The 18,039-nt window shown below is 44.9% G+C and overlaps 1 long non-coding RNA gene across 1 annotated transcript in view; it reads right to left on the minus strand.

Annotated features, from left to right (window-relative positions):
• LOC121554022 overlaps nucleotides 1-18,039 on the minus strand; it is a 124,420-nt gene that overhangs the window by 60,205 nt on the left and 46,176 nt on the right. The window contains exons 2-5 of the long non-coding RNA XR_005997611.1: nucleotides 10,114-10,187; nucleotides 3,073-3,168; nucleotides 2,684-2,794; nucleotides 364-448 (exon numbers count right to left, since the gene is read on the minus strand). This is a non-coding gene — a long non-coding RNA (uncharacterized LOC121554022). The remainder of the gene's footprint in view (nucleotides 1-363; nucleotides 449-2,683; nucleotides 2,795-3,072; nucleotides 3,169-10,113; nucleotides 10,188-18,039) is intronic.

Genomic DNA, 18,039 nt, shown 5'->3' on the forward strand with positions numbered 1-18,039 from the left:
CTGTTAAAAAATGAACAAGTAGTTTATACAAAACTTTATTGCATTTGGTGGCCATCGCCCAAATTTGACCATTTAAAGCCTTGATCTTTACTCAGGAAACCGTCAATAGCTGACAACATGGTGACAGTTTTTTTAATGTGCTGCTCTAGAGTTCCATGGCCCAAAAGACTCACCTGGGAACAGAATGATGGACACGTTAGTTTTTATAAAAGTCTAGGAGACTTTTAGTGGGAGAAGGTCGCATGAGTTTTAGAGTTAGTACAGTGAATCCAATCCAGCCAGTGGCCCTGGATAATATGCTATATGTCATCACACAGACAGACAGCCATAGTGAAGGTTTACATAGTGAATAAAGTATATTACCACCAGCGGAGGTTACTTTTCTGTGCTCTGGAGAGTAGTTGGTCGGAAGGCTCTGGAGGTCCTTGGAATATTCTGTCTCTAGCACCTGTAGAGAGATGGATAGAGGTACACTCTTAGAAAAATTGGTTATTCGGCTGTCCCCATAGGATAATCCTTTTTGGTTCCAGGTAGTACCCTTTTTTGGTTCCAAGTAGAACCCTTTTGGGTTCCATGTAGAACCCTTTGTGGAAAGGGATTCTACATGGAACCCAAAAGGGTTCTACCTGGAACCAAAAGGGTTCTTCAAAGGGTTCTCCTATGGGGACAGCTGAAGAACCCTTTTAGGTTCTAGATAGCAAAAAAAATTCTAAGAGTGTACTGAACGCTCTTGAAAGAGCAAGAGAGTTAACATTTACAGTTGAAGTCGGAAGTTTACATACACCTTAGCCAAATACATTTAAACTCAGTTTTTTCACAATTCCTGACATTTAATCCTAGTAAAGAATCCCTGTCTTAGGTCAGTTAGGATCACCACTTTATTTTAAGAATGTGAAATGTCAGAATAATAGTAGAGAGAATGATTTATTTCAGCTTTTATTTCTTTCATCACATTCCCAGTGGGTCAGAAGTTTACATACACTCCATTAGAATTTGGTAGCATTGCCTTTAAATTGTTTAACTTGGGTCAAACGTTTCGGGTAGCCTTCCACAAGCTTCCCACAATAAGTTGGGTGAATTTTGGCCCATTCCTCCTGACAGAGCTGGTGTAACTGAGTCAGGTTTGTAGGCCTCCTTGCTCGCACACGCTTTTTCAGTTCTGCCCACAAATGTTCTATTGGATTGAGGTCAGGGCTTTGTGATGACCACTCCAATACCTTGACTTTGCTGTCCTTAAGCCATTTTTGCCACAACTTTGGAAGTATGCTTGGGGTCATTGTCCATTTGGAAGACACATTTGCGACCAAACTTTAACTTCCTGACTGATGTCTTGAGATGTTGCTTCAATATATCCACATAATTTTCCTTCCTCATGATGACATCTGTTTTGTGAAGTGCACCAGTCCCTCCTGCAGCAAAGCACCACCAAAGCATGATGTTGCCACCCCGTGCTTCACGGTTGGGATGGTGTTCTTCATCTTGCAAGCCCCCCGTTTTTCCTCCAAACATAACGATGGTCATTATGGCCAAACAGTTCTACTTTTGTTTAATCAGACCAGAGAACATTTCTCCAAAAAGTACGATCTTTGTCCCCATGTGCAGTTGCAAACCGTAGTCTGGCTTTTTTATGGCGGTTTTGGAGCAGTGGCTTCTTCCTTGCTGAGCGGCCTTTCAGGTTATGTCGATATAGGACTCGTTTTACTGTGGATATAGATACTTTTGTACCTGTTTCCTCCAGCATCTCCACAAGGTCCTTTGCTGTTGTTCTGGGATTGATTTGCACTTTTCGCACCAAAGTACGTTCATCTCTAGGAGAAAGAACGCGTCTCCTTCCTGAGCGGTATGACGGCTGCGTGGTCCCATGGTGTTTATACTTGCATACTATTGTTTGTACAGATGGAAGTGGTACCTTCAGGCGTTTGGAAATTGCTCCCAAGGATGAACCAAACTTGTGGAGGTCTACAATTATTTTTCTTGGCTGATTTCTTTTGATTTTCCCATGATGTCAAGCAAAGAGGCACTGAGTTTGAAGGTAGGCCTTGAAATACATCCACAGGTACACCTCCAATTGACTCAAATTATGTAAATTACCCTATCAGAAGCTTCTAAAGCCATGATATCATTTTCTGGAATTTTCCAAGCTGTTTAAAGGCACCGTCAACTTAGTGTATGTAAACTTCTGACCCACTGTTATACAGTGAATTATAAGTGAAATAATCTGTCTGTAAACAATTGTTGGAAAAAGTTACTTGTGTCATGCACAGAGTAGATGTCCTAACCGACTTGCCAAAACTATAGTTTGTTAACAAGAAATTTGTGGAGTGGTTGAAAAATGAGTTTTAATGACTCCAACCTAAGTGTATGTCAACTTCCGACTTCAACTGTACATTGTTGACTATAAGGGTGCCTTCCAATCAGACATATGGATGCCTTACTCTGTGGTTCAAGTTGTATCTTCATGTCTGTAACTTCGCTCTCACTACCTCTGACCCCTAAGCCCTCATCCCTGACCTCCCATTGGCCCAGGGCCTCCGGCAAAACCGTCTAATCAGTCTCTCTGACAGGGAGTTACTCCATGAGTAAACATGTTTATGGTGCATAGGGCTTCTCCACTCTGCATATGAGTGGAGTATCAGCTATATATATTTTTTTAAATATATATGCATAACTAACTGACACTAACATGGAGTGCTCCATGTTCCTGCTGGTAGTAGGCCTCAAGCTGGATGCAGGGAAATGTCCTGCCATGGAGTATGGTTGTATCCATGTCCACCAGGCTCATCATATGACAAACCTGCATAGATTAACAAAAGACAATGGTAACTGTATTTAGTCAATTGAAGTCATGACAGCCATAGGTTCTTTACACAGGAGTGAACAGGTTTTTGTTCCAGCACTTCTCTAACACCTCATTCAACTAATTGTGGTCTAAATTGAACAAAAAAATTGCACACAGTTCAGTCCCCTGGGACATAAATCACCCACGTCTGTATTATTGAATGAGCTTCCCAAGTTAAAAGCTACAATTCTGCATGATAGAGAATAACATGTGTGGATCTATTTCTATCTAACCTTGTGAATAAACTCCAAGAACAAGATGATTCTCCTGATGGCTGGGAGGTTCCCAAGTTCTTTAGATCTGTCTGGGTGTTAGGGATGTGCTTCAACCTGAGGAAAAGAGCAGAGAGGGGGAAGAAATTAACCTCACTGCTCAAATTTCAGTGCTGGTTCAAGTTGCTGAGTACCACAACTACCTTTAATGTGCCATCATTTTGTAAACAGTTTTACATATTCATAAGCTTGATCATGTTGTCACCAGTTTACTTTTAGCTAGCTTATCTATTTGCAGTGAAATTGAGAGGGGCATTTTTCGTGCTGCCTGATAAAGTTAGCAAGTTGATAGTAAAGCTAGGATGAATGTCAGAGGCCAGCTAGCTAACGAAATAGCATCTGTAAATGTAATGGCTGGTCTGGAGTTTGTCTGAAACGTACTATTATATTTCACATGATAAGCAAACTACTGTCATGCTTTTTCACAAGAGAATCGATGGACACGTAAAAGAGACAATTACTTTCAAGTAGATCATTTTTGTTTTATTTACCTCATCCTCTCTTGCTCATGTGGGTAGCTACGTCCTGAGATTTGATTGATGGAACGATCATTATAATCCCATATAATTTACTGCTCTCTAGTTTGATTTGATTTAAAGCAGGAATCCGCAGGTCGTGGGTGACCCTATGCCACCCTACTTCTTGTGTAGTGTTTTCACTTTGAACTCATGTACTACACAAGAAGTGGTCGAGGCATAGAGTCGCCCACGACCTGCGGATTCCTGCTTTAAAAGCTTAGGGATCAATCACATAGAGGGTTCTTGGATTGACAGAGATAACTAACAGATTGCAAGGGATGTTGGTCATTAGGTTGTTCTTATGAAAAGATGGCACCTGTTGATATACTGTGCTGTAGTTGATGTTTTACACCGTGGTGCCAGACAGACAGACAGACAGACAGACAGACAAACAGACAGACAGACAGCACACACCCTTACAAAAAAAACACATGAACAAATGAAGTGAAAAGAACACGTGAAAAATTGAAACTGTACAAAATAATACCAACATTTTAAAGTTTCACATGACATATGGTTATTGTACACATGTTAAGTATCACGTGCATTTTTCACATGACTCAGACATGGTTTCTCAACATTTCACTTAAGATTCACGTGTTTTTGTAACTGGCAGGTTGAGAACCCAGGTCCCCCACAAAAAAGGCCAACAGCTTGACCATTAGACCAAGAGGGCCAACACTAATTTTAATGTCGCAGGCGGGGCAACCTGATCACGTGCCCATGAGCAACCATAATTGACTCATGTCCACTACACTTTCATATGTGCATTTTCACATTTTTTTGTCAACTAGGGCTGTCAAAGGATTCAAAAATGTAATCGAGTTTATCACAGGATTTGCTGTGATTAATCGCAACTTCATAATTTGCTCAAATTGAGCTGTAATTTCTGATTTTTTATACAAAAAGCATTACAAGAATATTGACATCTTGATTTTGTCCAAGGTAATGGTTATCAAAATCTGGTAAATTTATAAACAAAATATTTATTTCTTTAACCTCAAAGTCAACTTGTTTTGAAATCACATTGTTGTTTAAAGCTGTATAGATTATGTATTTCTGATGTTTTCAGTGTATTTCGAACGCTTTCAGACAATGCCCCACCCAAAAAAGTGAACTTGAGTTAACTGATTAGCTCTGACAGTGCTAATTGTAACAAGTTATACATTATAAATAAGGAGACACAGAGCGCTAGCTTCTCACATATGAAGAAGAGAGACGTGCGACTGCAGTAGTAACACTCCGAATGGATGGCTCAGAAACTAGAGATTATTATTTTTAACACACTTTAATTATTATACTCAGGTAGGCTAAGTTACCTTTTTACAGAATGGCATTACAGAATTAGCAATTCCATATGTGGAAACATTGCTACTGCAACATGTTAACACCACCTTTTCACATGTGAGGAGAATAACACTATTTCACCACCACATGTGAAAGTTAGTTTCTTATATGTGAAACTGCAAATGGGATTTTCACGTGATTTCTACCTGTGAAAATGCAATTCCATATGTGAATGTGACATTTTCACATGAGAAAGTTTTTCTCATGTGAAACTGCATATCCACATTTGCACATGTGAAAGTTCTTAACATGTGAAACCGCAAATTTCACATGTGCAACTGCAATTCACATGATGTGAAAACATGTTTTTTTTCCTCACATGTGAAAAGTTGGTGTTAACATGTGATCTCTAAATTTAATAAATGTGAAAATATGGTTTCACATGTGAGTTTAAGCTCAACATGTGCAAACAGCAATTTCACATGTGAAACTGCAAGTTTGACGTGTATTTTTTGTAAGGCATAGCCACAGTAAGCAACTATGAAAGGTGATTTGCTAAAAGCTTCATGCTCAAGGACATGCTGCATAGTGGCAAGTTTCTCCTCAACCAACAACAATGGAAACCCACTTGTCTTCTTTGTCTCTCAAATCACTGTCTGTTGGAGTGTCATGTTTTGGTTGATTTTCCTGAAAGTTGATACATTCTGTTTCAATTATTCATACTCTAATAAATATATATATTCAATTCCCACCATTACTAGGCTACACTACTGGTTCACTAAAAACATTTCCCCCACTGACTGTATGTCTCTTTCTCTGTAGCTTTCCCTTTTACTGCAGTGGGCTAAATCAGGGTCACACAGAGTGATTATTGGTAGTCTTAAACAAATCTACTTTGAAACAAAAGTATACACCTCACACACATGGTTATGTGCTTAAAAAAAGAAGACACCTGTACCATATCGGATATAGAGTTAAAATGTATTACATTTTGAGTTAGCATCCCAATATTACACTTTATATACATCACAGAAGACTGAAATATAACAAAACTGTTTGAAATAGAAACACTGGATTTTTGTTGTTTTTAAATATTTGTGAAGAATATTAATAACATTCCACCCATGAGGCCAAAGAGGACGCTTTGGTCATTGACTGCAGGAAAGGGTTAAATGAAGCAGTCTGGTATTCTAAGAGAAGGACAAAAGACAAAAGGAGACTTTTGGAGACTCCATAGAGAAATCGGTTGGGGGTACAGACAGGGATGTGGGGCAGAGAGGAGCTATTCAAAGAGAGAAAGAGAAAGAGAGAGAGAGAGAACAGAGGAGAGGGATAGAAGGCAGGAGGGAGAGGCGAGGGGTTAAAAATGCTCTGCCTATTATGCTATCACCCCTCTGCGCACCCAGAGAGAAATTAACAGGGGGAATTAGCGAAGCAATTACACATTTTAATTGGACTAATTCTTCTGGTCTTGTCACAGCTGCATCCAGAAGAACACGTTGAGGCTTCTCCTCATACAGTATGTGTCTCTTTCTCAACAGCCAACTGTGTTATTAATTTCTCTCATTTGCGTCGGCCCTCTTTCACCCTTCTGACACCTGAGTCACGGAGCGTGAGCTGCTGTCAGCTAATGCACAGATTATTATCCTCTCTTTCTCAAACACTGTCTCTCTCTCTCTCTCTCTCTCTCTCTCTCTCTCTCTCTCTCTCTCTCTCTCTCTCTCTCTCTCTCTCTCTCTCTCTCTCTCTCTCTCTCTCTCTCTCTCTCTCTCTCTCTCTCTCTCTTCTCATCTCTCACCTCCTCTTTTTCATTCCTTCTATCTCTGCCCTCTTGATGTTCCCATTGTTCGTAAAGTACACAGTTCAAACAGATAGGACTCAGCTGACAGGAGGGAATTATAGTAGGATGTCATTGCTGAAGAATGGAAGATGGCAGCAGTCAACAAATGAACTCGAATGATATGTAAGCGAGCTTGATCTTTCCAACTAATAGGCCCATCACTGTCCTACCTCTTACCAAGGTTGGGCTTTTAGGTTGCTAAAAGTCCTACACTGTATAGACAATATATAAAATATGGAGATGTGTACGTGTAGAATATTGATTGTTGTGTGAATTCTGTCTTCATTTTGAGTCTGTCTCAATTGGTTTAACCAATGGCTTCATTGTGCTTCTCCCAATCTCCCCACTACCCCTTTTCTCTTCTCACTCTCTCCCTGGTAACTGTTGCTTTACACACTGTGCTAAGAGGTTGGAGCGAGATACCTAATTCACATAAGATTTGTGGTATGTTGCCTGAAAAAAGAATTGGGCAATGTTTATATGGTCCCGTTTCAAACAGCCAATTTTTTTCCACATTCTTGTCGGCATTCACCTTTATATCGCCATTGTTTGCTGCAACTGAGCAAGAGACATTCAACTTTGACCCTGTTGTTGTGATCATTGTCATGGTAACCTGACGTGAGAGCAAGCTAAATCCAACAAAAATGCACTGCATTCATTTCATCACATTCATAACAGTATGTTAGCAGCTCGCCATTGGGGGGAGTGGGGTAAATTGAACAATGTTTTACATTCAGCATCACTCCGTCAAGGGAAATATTGTATTTTTTCTAGCAAAAATATCTACATATATTTCAGGATGTTGTGTATCCCTGGAAATAATCAGAATTCATGTAAACATTACAGTTTTGAAAAATATAGCTTGTCCAAAAAAAATGGTCTCTTGGCACAACATACCCCGGGTATGGAGTAAGTGGAGCAGCTGGACAGGGTAAGTTAAGCCCCCTAAAAATGTCTGTACTGAATTAAATATTACCACTACCTTTATAAAACCATGTCCATCTTTATTCCCCAAACACAATTCAACACAATCACTTTTTTGTATTTTAATCATTTTAAGCATCTTTTAACACAGGCTTAACAACTAACAAACCATTTGTACGTTTTAAAACACTTTTAACATAGTCCAGGCCCTGTTGTTACCTCATATCCCAGTGATAATGCCTTGCATTACACCTGGGAAGAAAACACTACAATTTGCTCAACTTGCCATTGGCTCAACCAACAGCTTAACCGATGGCCATTGGCTCAACTTAACTCAAGGCAAACATTTTGACTATATTAGCCCAAACAGCTACAATGATGCACTTTCATGTTAGGTTTAGGACCTCACATTGAAGCTTACAGAGACCCCAACTAATGTATAGAATAATCTTTAAATGATCTACTTTGGTTTAGATACAAGCATCATGAAACCTCTAACACAATACATTAATTTGGACAATAAATTAATTTGGAAAATCAGTTTTTTGGACTTAACTTGCTTACCATGTGGTTTCTTCCTTCACAGACCTCTTCCTAAACATTTTGATAAATTATAAATGTTGTGAATGGTGTCCTAGAAACAAGGTTGGCTCAACTTACCCCTTTGGCTCAACTTACCCCACTCTCGCCTACTTGTAAATCATTTGTAAATAATTACCTTGTAATGTGTTAATTTTCCTGTTACGGTGAATAAAATGTTGGCTACAGTTAAACTCAAAAGGTAGTCAGATATGTTCTGTTAATTTTATGAGCTGACTACGCAGTTAGATAGCTAACAAGCTAACGTTAGCAACCAACCAAAGCATTGTCTGGAGAACATTGCTTTTAGTTGCCTGGCTTGCTAGATTGACATACCATAAATACATTTTTAAACAGTTGGGTTTTTGGTGAAATAAATAGGGTAGGTAAGGTTGTCATTTCGACCAGGCTGCTTCGATGTCATGCAGACTGCTGTTTTTGTGTTTCTACCAGGTTTATACTTGTCATAATGACAAGGATAAGTTTTATGTCAGACAACAACAATAGAATGTTCATGAATGAATGTTTATTTTTATTTATTTTTATTTCACCTTTATTTAACCAGGTAAGCCAGTTGAGAACAGGTTCTCATTTACAACTGCGACCTGGCCAAGATAAAGCAAAGCAGTGCAATAAAAACAACACAGAGTTACATATGGGGTAAAAAACATAAAGTCAAAAATACAACAGAAAATATATATACAGTGTGTGCAAATGTAGCAAGTTATGGAGGTAAGGCAATAAATAGGCTATAGTGCAGAATAATTACAATAGTATTAACACTGGAATGCTAGATGTGCAAGAGATTATGTGCAAATAGAGATACTGGGGTGCAAAAGAGCAAAATAAATAACAATATAGGGATGATACTGAGGGGTTGGCAGGACTTTTAAATACATTAACGCAATCATGACTAAGTCGGTTGCAGGAAATAAAAGTACAGGCTTTGTCGCCAGCAATATCTTTCAGATATTAAGAAAAGTCTTAAAAAAGTAGTGGGATGCTGAAGTTGGCAGAAAAACATATTGATTTGAAAGGTGTAAGAGAGAGGGAGAGAGAGCCCCCCTTCACTTTTGCTCAGCATTATCGATGGACTGATCAATGGATTAGTTATTGATCCAGGACCGTTTGACATGGAGAGGGAGTTAATTGTATTTCCAAGCAGGAGGGGGGATAGGAGGTGGGCCAGGAGCATCTTTGACTTATTTGACTCTATCCTGATAGGGAGAGATGGGTGTCTCATTTGACGCTTCAGAGATCTCCTACAATGTAATACCTGAGCTGGGAGCTGACGATCCCCAGTGTGTGTGTGAGTGTGGGTTCCCCAGAGAATATCTGTCCTGTGATGGGGATCGGAGCGGATCAATAAGCAATGATAGACTTCTGCCTTCCATTCAGCTAATCCTGTTAGTGATAGCAGTGGATGTATTCGAATGGTTACACACACAGTGAGACAAGGTAGATGTGTGGACACACACACAGCACACACACAGGCAGGCAGGCAGACAACCAAGCATGTACACACACACACACACATACACACTCCTTATGATCATAAAACACAGGAACCTTTGATATGGAGATCAGTAAAACTATGGGAGGCACTGCAGAAAGGGACACCCTTGAAATAGCACATCTTTGAACATGTATCAGTGATAACCACACACAGCCTATGAGTCTCACACATATCTGTAATGATTACGGGTTCATATTTTGATCCCCGTTTTGGAGAGGGGGACATAATAAAAGTGAACACCAACTGTTCCTGTATGAAGGTACATCAAGGGAACACTTCTGATATGACATAATCCTCTCCTCTCTATGTCTCTCCTCCTTAATCTCTCTCTTCCTTACCTTCCGTCTGAGAGACTCAAAGCTCCCTTCATCTTCTCCTGGGAGTTGATGGGAGCTGGAGAGGAGACCACATGCTGTAAGAGGAGAGAGAACAGAGACAAAGGTATTAGAAAGTGATGATTGAATTAACTGTGATGCAGATGTCCTTTTTTGTCAGCTCCAGACTCATCAGTGTGTGATCCATTACTTGTGGTGCTGATACTACCTTTTGTGAATAACAGCGTCTTACCCCCAGTCACCACCACCACCACCCCAACCTTCTCCAACCCTCCTGGCACTCTCCACCCCTTCTCCCTCTCCCTCCTCTCCGTCTATCCGTCTTCCAGACAAACAGTGATCCTGGTTGGAACATTTTAATTAAATGACCCTCAGCCTTCTCTGTACTGTTAGGTTTGCCCAACTCCCGCCTGAGCCCTCTGACGTTCAGAAACAATTTATGTTTTCCCATTCTTTCCCTCTTTCTATTTGAGTCATGCAGAAGCCACGTGGACGTGTTGGCTCCCTAAATGCATTGCAGTTTCTAGGCCTTGTCCTCTGGATACAGTGGTGAAGTTTGTTCTGTTCAACAAACTTTCCCCTAAACTCAGTGGAACCCAGTTCAGACTAAATTGATTAAATTATAATGAATCACCTTCTATTGTGTCTATATCTTTATTATAAAGGTGCTTAGTAGACATTCTAATTCATAAATGTTTCCCATAGACTGTGGATGGATCTGTACAATGTGCCAACATTAGCAGGAAATAGTATCTCATGCTTCGCAAGGTGTTAATTCAATTAACAAGGTATGTAAGGACAGAGAGTATTAAATGTACTGTATAATCTAAATTAATTTCACATTCTTTTTTGAATTGTAACTTTTAAAATCTTCGGTCAGGTCAAGAACAGCGGCAGCATTTGGGACAGACTGCAAATGTACACGCACACTTGGTTTCATCTCTCTCTTCTTAACACATTTCTAATGCTATGTGTATGCTGTTTTTCTCTTGGTGCTGTCAGGATGGACATAATCATAGACGTATGTGTGTGTGTGTGTATGTGTGTGTGTGTGTGTGTGTGTGTGTGTGTGTGTGTGTGTGTGTGACAGTCAGAGTGAAGGAGAATAGATGGAGGGTGGGTGGGTGGAGGGAGGGGTAGAGCCAGTTCGATAGCCCGATAATCAAGTGCTGAAAATGAGAGAGGGGACATTCTTTGTAAACGAATGTGTTCTACACAATTACTCGATTAATAATCTGCTAAATGGCATATTATTATTATTATATTATTATAATAATCATTATTCTCTTACCACCACACCACAGAGACTCTGAGAGGGGGAGAGGGACCAGATAGAGATATACAGGGAGAGGGACCAGAGAGGAATATACAGGGAGAGGGACCAGAGAGGAATATACAGGGAGAGGGACCAGAGAGGAATATACAGGGAGAGGGACCAGAGAGAGATATACAGGGAGAGGGACCAGAGAGGAATATACAGGGAGAGGGACCAGAGAGAGATATACAGGGAGAGGGACCAGAGAGAGATATACAGGGAGAGGGACCAGAGAGAGATTTACAGGGGGAGATCGAGAGAGAGAGAGAGAGAGAGAGAGAGAGAGAGAGAGAGAGAGAGAGAGAGAGAGAGGACGAGCGCACCAGGCTAAGAGATCTGCAGTAGCTGTACATTTCCCATTGCCTAGTTAAGGCTGTGAGACTGGGGGTCAGCAAACTTAATTATAGCGTAAGTGGATGGAAACGGCAGAATGATAGAGAGAGGAACATCCAGCCAGATTGGGAGTGGAAGGTTTAATAGTACTATCTCATCCTGCTGCCCGCCTGCCAGCCCTCTGTAACGATCCCGGCAGTCTGAGTCGGGTCCTGTCTGGTGACTAGTGTTTCCTGTTCGTAGTCTCCAGTTTCCCGAGGGTTCGGGAACGCTCCGGGGAGCTCTCTTGTTTTCCGCACCTGCATCCCGTCAGCAATCTGCACACCTGGCCCTCATCATCACCCTTTTTAGGCTCTGGCCAAACATCCAGTTCCTGCCGGATCGTTAGCCATGAACAGTAGGTGTTCTGTGTATCAGTTTAGAGTGTTCTAGCGTGAGTTTTGTTATTTTGTACTTTGTTGAGTTTTTGTGTTCTTACCTCCGTTTTTGTTCCACCTGCAGTCACACGTCCGGAACCTTCACCCCACCTCTGCCTGATGGTCGGCGGCTGCCGAGCCATCACTGGACCCAGTACTGCACCCCCAACTACTCAACCACGCCGCCCGCTCTGTCCCTGGATTATTCTGCACCTTTTGTCGTATCTAATAAACCCTCACCTTCGTTCAACTCTCCTTGTCCTGGTCTGCTTTTGGGTTCTGGCTGAGGGGAACTGTGACAGAACGATCCGGCCAAATATGAACCCAGCGGACCTGGACTCTGTTCGCCATGCCATTACCCAGCAGGAGAAGATGTTGGGCCATCATAGCATGGTACTACAGGAGATCGCGTTGTCAGTTCGGAACCTTTCTACCGGCCTGACGGAGGTCCAGAACCAACGCCAGTGTCCGGTGGAGGACTCACTACCGGTTTCACCCATCTCGCCTGCCGCTTCTGAAGTTGTGTCCCTCCGTGAGCCCAAGGTTCCGACGCCGGATAAATATGAGGGGAGCTGGGAAGATGCCGTTCCTTCCTTATGCAGTGTGGATTAGTGTTCGATCTACAGCCCTACTCTTATGCCACTGACAAGGCTAGGATAGCCTTTTTGATTGAGTTGCTGCGTGGTCGAGCGCTGGAGTGGGCTTCAGCCGTTTGGGAACGACAGGATCCCTGCATGGCTTCATACCAGGGGTTCACGGCCGAGATGAGGAAGCTCTTCGACCATTCCGTCCGAGGGAGGGACGCAGCTAGGCGTCTGTTTTCTCTTCACCAAGGAACTCGCAGCGTGGCCGACTTCGTGATCGAGTTCAAGACGTTGGCTGTGGAGAGTGGGTGGAACGAGGAGTCTTTGCAAGCGGCCTTTTACCAGGGCCTGTCGGAGCAGCTCAAGGATGAGTTGATCTCCTATCCGGAGCCTAGTGACCTGGACAGCTTGGTAGCCTTGTCTATTCGGGTGGATAATCGAGTCCGAGAGCGAAGGAGGGAGAAGCAATGGGGTTCGTCCAATCGATCAGCTTCTCAGTTCCCAGTCGGGTCGGGTGGTGGACCAGAACACGTCGATCATTCTCCACCACTAAGGATTAGTGGAGAGGACCTCTCTCCCGATTCTGAACCCATGCAAGTGGGGGCGGCACGGGTTAACCAAGGAGGAGCGTCAACATAGACGTAAGACCAACTGCTGCCTCTACTGTGGTCGCTCGGGACATTACCTCTCCACTTGTTCCCGGCGGTCGTCGAACTGCCCGGCTCGCTAAAGTTGGGAGGACTTTTAGCGAGCCAGTTTCAACCTCTCAGTACCTCTGTCAGACCCCGCTTCCCGGCTACCCTTGTGAACAGGAATCAGAGCTTAGCGCTTAACGCTTTTATCGATTCAGGTGCCGATGGAAGCTTTCTTGATGCCGAGTTGGTGGAACAGCTGGGGCTTTCCAAGGAGCAATTGCCGGAAGCCATTGAAGCGACCACTCTGAACGGCAGTAGTCTGGCACGTATCACGATGAGGACTGAACCGGTTAAGATGCGGTTGTCGGGGAATCATTCTGAGATGATTTCATTTTTCATTCTGCCGTCTTCCCATGTTCCTCTGGTCCTTGGATACCCCTGGCTGAAGGAACACAATCCCACGTTCGATTGGGTGACGGGCAAGGTAACGAAGTTGGAGCCTTGATTGTCATGCTAACTGTCTCAAGACTGCCTGCCCCCATTCGGTTCCCAGTCAGGTGATTGAGGCTAAACCCCCAGATTTGTCCCTGGTTCCCGAGACATATCACGATTTGGGGGAAGTTTTCAGTAAGCAGAAGGCTCTGTCACTTCCTCCCCACCGACCATATGATTGTGCCATCAACCTGGTTCCTGGAGCTGTCTACCCCAAGGGAAGGTTATACAGTATCTCCCGACCTGAACGTGAGGCGTTGGAGACCTACATCAAGGAGTCCCTAGCTGCTGGTCTCGTTCGTCCCTCGTCATCACCCCTGGGGGCAGGATTCTTCTTTGTGGGAAAGAAGGATGGCTCTCTTCGACCGTGTATTGATTATCGGGGGTTGAATGACATCACGGTCAAGAACAAGTATCCCCTGCCCTTGATGAGTTCTGCCTTCGACTCCTTACAGGGTGCTACGGTGTTCACCAAGCTAGACCTACGCAATGCGTATCACCTGGTCCGGATCAGAGAGGGGGACGAGTGGTTGACGGGTTTCAATACACCGATGGGTCGCTCGAGTATCAGGTGATGCCGTTTGGACTGACCAATGCTCCAGCGGTATTCCAGAGTATGGTGAACGACGTCCTGAGAGATATGATCGGTCTCTTCGTGTTTGTTTACCTGGATGACATTCTGATCTTCTCGAAGGAACCTTCCGACCACGTCCAGCATGTCCGGCAGGTTCTGCAGCGATTGTTGGAGAATCGCCTGTTCGTGAAGGCCGAGAAGTGCGAAGTTTCACGCCCACACTACATCCTTTCTCGGGTACATCATCTCCAGGGGTGAGATTAGGATGGATCAGGAGAAGGTTAGAGCGGTTCTGGAATGGGTCCAGCCCGGTACGAGATTGCAACTCCAGAGATTTTTTGGGGTTTGCGAATTTCTACCGCAGATTCATCCGGGGATTACAGCCGTGTGGCCGCTCCATTAACTGCCTTGACTTCCAGTATCAGGACCTTCAAGTGGAATCCGGAGGCGGATCGAGCGTTTCTGGATTTGAAGAGGCGATTCACCAACGCACCGATTCTCTCTCAACCGGACACGGCCCGTCAGTTCGTCGTTGAAGTGGACGCGTCTGATGTGGGAGTTGGCGCCATCCTGTCGCAGCGATGCTCCACGGACAGTAAACTCCATCCCTGCGCCTACTACTCGTCGCCTTTCGCCTGCAGAGAGGAATTACGATGTGGGTAACCGGGAGCTTCTCGCGGTGAAACTTGCCTTGGAGGAGTGGCGCCACTGGTTGGAGGGGGCGGAGCAACCGTTTATTGTCTGGACTGACCACAAGAATCTTGCTTACGTGCAATCGGCTAAACGTCTCAACTCCCGTCAGGCCAGGTGGGCGTTGTTTTCGGACGATTCAAGTTTGCCCTGACGTTCCGACCTGGATCTAAGAACGGCAAGGCGGACGCCTTGTCCCGGATGTTCTCCAAGACGGAGGAGAGTGGGTCCAAGACCGAGACTATTCTCCCCCGGAACTGCGTCGTGGGAGCAGTGATGTGGAAGATTGAGGAGGAGGTGCTGGCGGCCCTTCGGACTCAGCCCGGTCCCGGTAACGGTCCACCCGGTCGGTTGTTTGTGCCTGAGTCGGTTCGTCCTGCTGTCCTCAAATGGTCCCACGCCAGCAAGATGGCTTGTCACCCCGGCGTGGCTCGGACTATGGCGTTTCTTCGCAGAGCGTTTTTGGTGGCCTGCCATGGCCGAGGATACTCGGGGGTTTTGTTGCTGCCTGTCCAGTGTGTGCGCAGAATAAGAGTACCAATCGGCCCAGCTCTGGACTACTTCACCCCCCTTCCTATTCCCCGGCGTCCATGGTCGCATCTGGCCCTGGACTTCGTCACGGGGTTGCCCGCCTTCTGAGGGGAACACGGTCGTTCTGACTATCGTGGACAGATTCAGCAAGTTCGCCCACTTTGTGCCTATTGCCAAGCTTCCCTCTGCCTCGGAGACGTCCGAGATCCTGGTTAGGGGAGGTTTTCAGGGTCCACGGTTTGCCCAGTGATATCGTTTCCGACCGTGGCCCTCAGTTTACCTCTGCTGTCTGGAAGTCCTTCTGTTTGGCCATTGGAGCTACAGTCAGTCTCACATCTGGTTTTCACCCCCAATCCAATGGTCAGGCGGAGAGAGCCAACCAGAAGATGGAATCCACGCTACGCTGTCTGGTCTCTTCCAACCCCACCTCCTGGGCCTCTCAGTTGCCTTGGGTTGAGTATGCCCACAATACTCTCCCTACATCTGCCACTGGGATGTCTCCCTTCCAGTGCCTGTATGGCTACCAACCTCCCCTGTTCCCTTCTCAGGAGAAGGAGCTATCAGTGCCTTCTGTTCAGGCTCATATTCGTCGTTGCCACCGGACCTGGCATCGGGCCAGAAAGGCACTCCTTAGAGGTTCGGATCGGTATCAGCTCCAGGCGAATCGTCGCCGGATCCCCGCTCCCACCTATACCATCGGAGATAGGGTTTGGTTGGCCACACGGGATCTTCCGTTACGGACTGAGTCTAGGAAGTTGTTACCGAAGTTCATTGGTCCGTTTGTGGTGGAGAAGGTGATCAATCCGGTGGCAGTTCGACTCAAACTACCGAGGACGCTCAGAGTCCATCCCACCTTTCATGTCTCCTGCCTCAAGCCTGTCTTCCTCAGTCCTCTGTTGCCTCCTCCGCCTCCTCCTCCTCCTCCTCGGATGATCGGAGGTGGTCCTGCCTACACGGTGCGTCGCATCATGGATTCCAGACGGCGGGGCCGGGGTTTCCAGTATCTCGTGGACTGGGAGGGGTATGGTCCTGAAGAGAGGAGTTGGATTCCGCGGCGACAGGTCCTAGATGCTGACCTCATCAGGGATTTCTACCGCCTCCATCCTGGCGCTCCGGGAGGTCCGCCCGGTGGCGTTCGGTCGGAGGGGGGTACTGTAACGATCCCGGCAGTCTGAGTCGGGTCCTGTCTGGTGACTAGTGTTTCCTGTTCGTAGTCTCCAGTTTCCCGAGGGTTCGGGGAACGCTCCGGGGAGCTCTCTTGTTTTCCGCACCTGCATCCCGTCAGCAATCTGCACACCTGGCCCTCATCATCACCCTTTTTAGGCTCTGGCCAAACATCCAGTTCCTGCCGGATCGTTAGCCATGAACAGTAGGTGTTCTGTGTATCAGTTTAGAGTGTTCTAGCGTGAGTTTTGTTATTTTGTACTTTGTTGAGTTTTTGTGTTCTTACCTCCGTTTTTGTTCCACCTGCAGTCACACGTCCGGAACCTTCACCCCACCTCTGCCTGATGGTCGGCGGCTGCCGAGCCATCACTGGACCCAGTACTGCACCCCCAACTACTCAACCACGCCGCCCGCTCTGTCCCTGGATTATTCTGCACCTTTTGTCGTATCTAATAAACCCTCACCTTCGTTCAACTCTCCTTGTCCTGGTCTGCTTTTGGGTTCTGGCTGAGGGAACTGTGACACCCTCTCCCCACAATGCAGACCAGACCTGCAATCACAGCAGCCTACACACCACACACCCTCCAGGACAATAACACTAACACATACAGTATCAAAATTACATACTCCATAGAAGGCAAGGCACTTTGCATTAATACTTTCCAATATTCCGGAGTATAAGAAGTCCATATCCCGTGTAATGGTGATATCTGAGAAAAAGTTTGCCATTCTGTCTGTCTGTCTTCCTGTCTTCCTGTCTGTCTGTCTGCCACCATGAAGCAGCACTTTTAAGGGACGCTTCATTTCTATTCATGAGCATACATATGTAGACAAAGTAACAGAGCCGATGTTAGAGTAAAACTTGGTCACACATTGAAGTTAGAGCTCCCTAACTGGTTAGATATTGTTGTATTGTCACATGCACAGGATACAGCATATGTAAAACAGGACAGTGAAATGCTTCACTTGCGAGCTCTTTCCCAATAATGCACAGACAGACAGCCAATATTCAGTAGGGTGGCCCAATGCACAGCCAGACAGCACACAGAACTGCATTCCAACTGCTCTGCATTACATTAGCATATCTCTACCTCATGTACCAAGCCTTTCATTTCCTCCTAGAGATGATAAGGATCTCCTTGTTTAACCAGATGTGATGACTGGGGGAGGCACAACACACACAGACACAGACACA

Source organism: Coregonus clupeaformis, chromosome 23 (genome assembly GCF_020615455.1).
Source record: "Coregonus clupeaformis isolate EN_2021a chromosome 23, ASM2061545v1, whole genome shotgun sequence".
NCBI lineage: Eukaryota > Metazoa > Chordata > Actinopteri > Salmoniformes > Salmonidae > Coregonus > Coregonus clupeaformis.